This window comes from Pholcus phalangioides, unplaced genomic scaffold, assembly GCF_987345545.1.
Source record: "Pholcus phalangioides strain wild (caught in Gottingen) unplaced genomic scaffold, Ppha-v1.0 ptg000004l_1, whole genome shotgun sequence".
Taxonomy (NCBI): domain Eukaryota; kingdom Metazoa; phylum Arthropoda; class Arachnida; order Araneae; family Pholcidae; genus Pholcus; species Pholcus phalangioides.
In genome coordinates, this window is record NW_028301597.1 from 35,300,705 (window position 1) to 35,307,055 (window position 6,351).

Below are 6,351 nucleotides of genomic sequence, written 5' to 3' on the forward strand. Positions count from 1 at the left end.
CCGAATTGTGATTTACTTCATCTAAGATTAATTTTTAAAATTTGTGCAACAAAATGGTCAGACCCGGATGTAGAAAAGAGCTTCGAAGAAAAAAAAGACATAGTAGCTTCGGACCGTTTCTATTTCAAAACAGAATTCATTCCACAAATAAAATATCCGCATGGCTTGATCAAATATGGAAGCTTGAAGTTAGCTGATTTAAGCTTGGAACCAGAACTAATTTTCTCATAAAATTATCTTTTACTAACTTGATAAACGTAGTATACATCTGGTTGTCTGCAAACAAAACTGAAGTAGATAAAGAAAGTAATATCCATGGTCAGTTCCACGCAGATATAAACTTCTATTACACTTTAACGGGTGCTAAGAGACTATGCGCTACCAGAAACGTGCGCTGAATATCAAAAGCATCCCAGCACACAATTCCGTTCTTTTCCTTGAAGGTTGGAAAATGCTTTTTTCTTGAAGCGAGATGGCCGGCGAAGTAATGTGTGCACGGCATACATATATACGTACCTATGCGTGGGGCACGAGGGTTGGGAAACGGGAGCAGATCTCCACCCCTCATCAGCATCCCGTAAGAATATCTGCTCCAGATGTTCTCCCCATCGATCCACTCGCACATCTTTTCTAAGAAAAGGGCACCGGCGACCGACCACCACCACCACCTTCTTCTCTCTTCAGCCGTTTTACTGAATATCGTATACACGCATACATGCCCTCGCCACATCTTATACAGTCCACCAACGTCTATTCCCACGCACCACTTTTCGGGACCGTTTTAGAGGCAAGTGAGCTGGAGGATGAGCAAAGAGGTATGTATGTACGTATCTGCCTCACTAATTTACGGCTTCCTTTCCGGTGTCATGCACGAAAGGACCCCATCTGCCTTTACTGAGGGGAAAAAGTACTACCAGAGAAGAACCGGCAAATACTGCTACTACTACTACTACTACTACTACTACGAAGCGCTACCTTTCCCCTCTCCAATTTTACTCCCTCCCACCCCGTACTTTAGGTACGCATTCCTTTTTGCATAGTATATCCATGAACTCTGTATAAGGAAAGTTTTTTTCCCCCTTCCCTTCAAATTACGCGTCTCGCTATCACCAACACCCCCCGAAACGTTCTTCCCTTATCCAATTTTAGGCAGTTTATCGCTGCGATAAGGCGCCACGGGGGTGAAAAAAAGGAAAAAGGGAAGAAAAATTGAATAGCGGGGGGAAAAAAACAAGAAAAAAGGGGAAAAAAATTATCGCCACGACGAACGAGATGCATTTATCGGTGGGTGATTAATTCCCTCAACCTCGGCCATTTATTCGCCAAACCGTTCTTTTCTCCCTTTCACTGTTTTTTTTTTTATCCCTATTTTTTCCCCTTTCTTTTTCCTTCGTCCGCCGTTTCCCAAGTTTGATTTCCTTACAATAGTCTGGAAAAACGTGTGAAATTTATTAATATTATATATTTTTTTTAGTTGTAGTTTTTTTTTTTTTAAATTCTTGTCTAGGATGATGATGTCTTCATGGAAATTATTTAATAATGTTATGAGGATGACAGTTTTCGGATGCTCTGGGTGTAGATTAAAGTTGGAAAATAATAATAATAAATAGATGCTATTGTTATATTATTATTTTTGATTTCTTTTATTATGTGTATTATATGATCAGATTTCATTTTTTGGTACTTAATTTTCAATTAAAACAATATGAAATTTTTTTTGAATGTGGTTATATGTCGTTTTTATTTTATCATTATATCTCTTACTAGAATTCTGGTATTTTGTTGAACAACATTGAACGTTTGCTAAGAGGATGGACTGATGGCTGAAAAAAAGTTGATGCAAATTAAAAGAATTAAAATTTTGAATTTTTTTCGGTTTTTCGAAATAAGTCGAAATTAAGAACGATTTCGTTTTTTTACAGCAAAGTCTTTAATTGGTTCCCTTACATAAATTGTCGAGAGGAAATAAGATTTACATCATGGCAACATTTATTTTAAAAAATTAAATTTGGTGAAAATTGAAATTAAATAAGTTTAAATAGTTTTTCATGTGGGGTGAAAATGATTCGTTTTTTTGGACATTAATTTTACTTCTAAAATGTAAATTCACACAATTCTGTAAAAATTCAATCTTTTACATTGGCTTTTTCTCCTCATAATGATTGTTATTACCGTGAAAACCATTTTACAAAACAGTCCTACTTTACTATCATACAAATCAAATTTCATGAAAATGTAGAATGGTCAATAATGACACTCATATATTCATAATATAAGTTTGATGTATTATTGAATTTCTTTAAATATTTTTTCATGTATGGTGAAAATGATTCATTTATTTTGGACACTAATTTTACTTAAAAAAAAGAAATTTACACACTCGTGTAAAAATTAAATCTTTCATATTGGCTTCCCTCCTATTGATTATTATTGCAGTGAAAACCATTTTACAAGGCAATCCTACTTTTTTTACTATCATACAAATAAATTACATAAAAATGTAGAATTGTCAATAATGACACTCATATATTCATAATAAAAATTTGACGTCCTTAAAATAGTCTGGGAAATGTGTGAAATTTGATAATCCATTATTTACCATTGTCCCTTTTTTTGAGGATCTTGTTTTCATTTCTAATTAGGCAGAGGAATTTGTAGTTTGAAGTTTTGATTGTTGTACCTAAATTTTGAATGACTGCTATAAAAGTTACAAACTCAATAAAAATATTCAAAAATTTTTAATAAGTAATTATTAATTAATTAATAATTTTAATTTGATAAAACTTTTTCTTCTATATTTCATTCGTCATAATTTTTATGTAATCATTTTTGAAAAAGGTAAATAATTGAGTTTTGACACATAATACTGTATAAAATATTGTTTTTCGTTGCGTTTTTTCTTAAATATTCTATTCTAGAAAATTCCTTCGTGAAAATTATTAAATAATTTTATGAGTACGCCATTTTGCGGGTGCTTTGGGTGTAGATTAGAGATGAAAAAACAATAGTGAATTAATATTGTTGCTATTATTATTTTTATAATTAGTTACTTTTGTTATACTATCTGAGTTTTTTTGGGTGTTGAGAGTTTTTTTAGGGTTGTGGGTGATTTTTGTTAATTTCCGTTATATATTGAGATATCTCTTTCGAGGGTTTTCGTATTTTGATGAACCAGATTTGAGTGTTTGTTGAGATGATAATTGGAAAAAAAATTGACAGAAATCGAGAGCTAAACTTTGACTTTCGTTTTAGTTTTCCGAAATTTATGAGAATCAGAGTGATTTCTATTTTTTTTTGCAGAAAATCCTTCAATTACTTTTCTTATTAATGTGATGATAGGAAAAGAGACCTACGCCATCTTCTTTAACATATGTCGACATATATATATATTTTATTTAACTTGAGTAAACAGAAATATAGACTAAAAAAACTTCAGATAGTTTTCTTTGTGTGGTATTTTTGTTATATGGGTTTTTTTTAAACCAAATTTCCTTTCTTTGGTCTTGGAGATTTCGAGACTTGTTTAGTTTCCCGAAATTGGTGAAACTAGAACGATTTTTCTTATCCGCAAATTCTTCAATTATATTTTTCCTAAAGTATGATGATGGGAAACGAGATTTATATATTATATATTTCAAAATGTCTATATTTAATTTTGAAATTAAATTTGAGTAAAGAAAAAGAAATGGATCGAGAAAAAATCTTGAAATAAATTTCCTTCAAAGTGCTAAAAATGATTCTTTTATTTTCAAGACACTGAATTTAGTTCTAAAAATAAATGTACTTTCTCTCGCAAAAACAGAATCCTTTGCATTTGCTTCCCCTCATATTGAATATTACTGCGGTGGAAAGCATTTTACAAGAAAATCTTAATTTTTTTGTCATTATATAAATAAGTTTCATGAAAAATGAAGAATTGTCAATAATAATGATTCGTATATCCATAGTTCAAGTTTGGTTTTCCTCACAATGGAAACAAATTGGGAAATAAGTGATATTCATTAATATTAGATGCACTTTTTTTTCTCGAAAATATGACTTTTTTCGGATGCTGTGAGTGTAGATTACAGATGAAAAAATAAATAAAAATAATAATGAATTGATACGGTTGTGATTATATTTGGGATTTCAGTTATATGTGTTATGTAATCAGATTTTAAATTTCGGTTTGTTTTTTTTCTGAAAAATCTGTGGTTGGTTTTTTTTATATTTTATTAAGGTGTCTCTTACATTTTGGAATTTTCACAAATAAAACCGGAACGCTCGCTGAGAAAAAGACCTAATAACCTGCTGATAACTGAAAAAAAAGTTGATGCAAATTGAAAATCTAAATTTTGAAATTTGATTTTTGGTTTACGAAAATTGGTGAAAATTAGTGTCTTTTTTTGCAGCAAATTCTTCGATTTGACTCCTTAAATGAAGAGTAAGTGTCCAATCGGATGATAGAGATCGAAATATACACCATGCCAACAATGATTTTGAAATTTTAAATTGAATGAATAGAAAGAGAAATTGAGATTAGAAAACATCAAATAGTTTTTTTTGCGGGTGAAAACGATTCACGTATTTACCAGATCCTAATTTTAAATAATATTAAAGAAAACGTTTTTTTTCAAACTCGTAAAAATTTATTTCATTTTTGCTTTCCTCATGATAAGTAATACTGCAGTGAAAAATATTTTGCAAAAAGAATCGACTTTTATATTATTTACTATTTCACAAATAAATTTCATGAAAAATAATGATGCTCATATATATTTGTATAAACGTTTCATTTCCTTACAATAGCCTGGATAACGCGTGAAGCGTATTATAATTGTTTTTTCCTTGTGTTTTTTTAAATATTGTAGCCTAAGATGTGATGTCTTCATAGAAATTAATTAACAATTTTGTTTGGATGATATTTTTCGGATGCTGTTTTTTGATGAAGATTAAAGCTGAAAGAACAGTGATATATTGATAAAGACGTTATAATACCATTCCAGCGTTTCTCAACCTTCAATCAATTATTATTATACGTACCCCCCTGTTCAAGAAGTTCATGGACTCAATCCTGGTAATTCTGACTGTCGGCATCAGTTAAAAATCAATAGTTGTCGACAGTATCAAATGTCATCGAAGCCCTAACATGTTTTCACCGAGTTATTTGCATCCGATTCATTTTCTCTTTAGAAATACTACAAGTTTATTTTATATGGAGATAATAGGAAGCTGCTCAAAACGTACACTAATGGCATATAACTCATAAATTCTACACATTTCATCAGACTCAAAATTGGCATACAACCATCCAAATAAATAGTAGTATTTACTAAATTACTTATGGCAGAGGATAACACTATTTATCCATTCAAATAAAAATATCGTAATAATGAATCTAGATATATTTGTTGTTGTTAGATACGGGCAACAATTACTTGGTAGTGCGTACTACCTCCAAAATGAACAGGCATAGAGGACGGGGGGGGGGCGGGAATGGTACCAACCACCCTTTACCTTTCAATACGCCTTGCACGTTGAGCGTGAGATGTTGAAACTGTACCTCATTTATAAATCCATCCATACACACATATACGAGGAGTACATGTGTGTAGCGATCCTTGCAAGGATCCATACACAGGGCCGTCTTAAAACTATCGTGGGCCCCCGGACCAAATGATTTTTCTAAGGCCCTACCAGGCGAATTCTCCAATATGTCAACAAGATCTGATTTTTTTTAGGCCCCCAGACCGTACCCGGGTGGGCCCATGCCTTGAGACGGCACTGTCCATACACACATGAAAGGGTCCAATGCAGTCCTTGCATTGAATCGAGACGTACTACCTGTTGAAGAAGTTCATGGATTCAATTTTGGTTGTTTTGATATTGTCACACCATTAATTTTACCTCAACAACTTTCGAAACCTAGTATGAAACGTCATCGAAACCCTTTCACTTCGTTCTTCGTATTTCAATTAAGTTATAGTCTTAAGAAATCATACACCTTACTGCTGTTTTGATATAAAGAGAGAAGAGAAATCAGCCGAAAACACGCATTATTATAATAAAACTCATAACATTTACACATTTAATCAGCCTAAAAGTTTCCATACATCCCATTCAAATACATAATAATAAGTAATGCTTCCTAAATTACTAACAACAGGATCATATTCATCCATTTAAATAAGAAAAACAATCATAATCAAAACGTAAAACATAATAATGGGATCCGGGCAACAATTACTCGGTAGTTTGTACTACTTTTTTAAAATGAACAGACATTGGGGGTAGAGGAGTAGTATGAACCACTCATTACCACTCATTACGCTTGCACATTGAGCGTGAGATGTTCGAACTGTATCACATCCA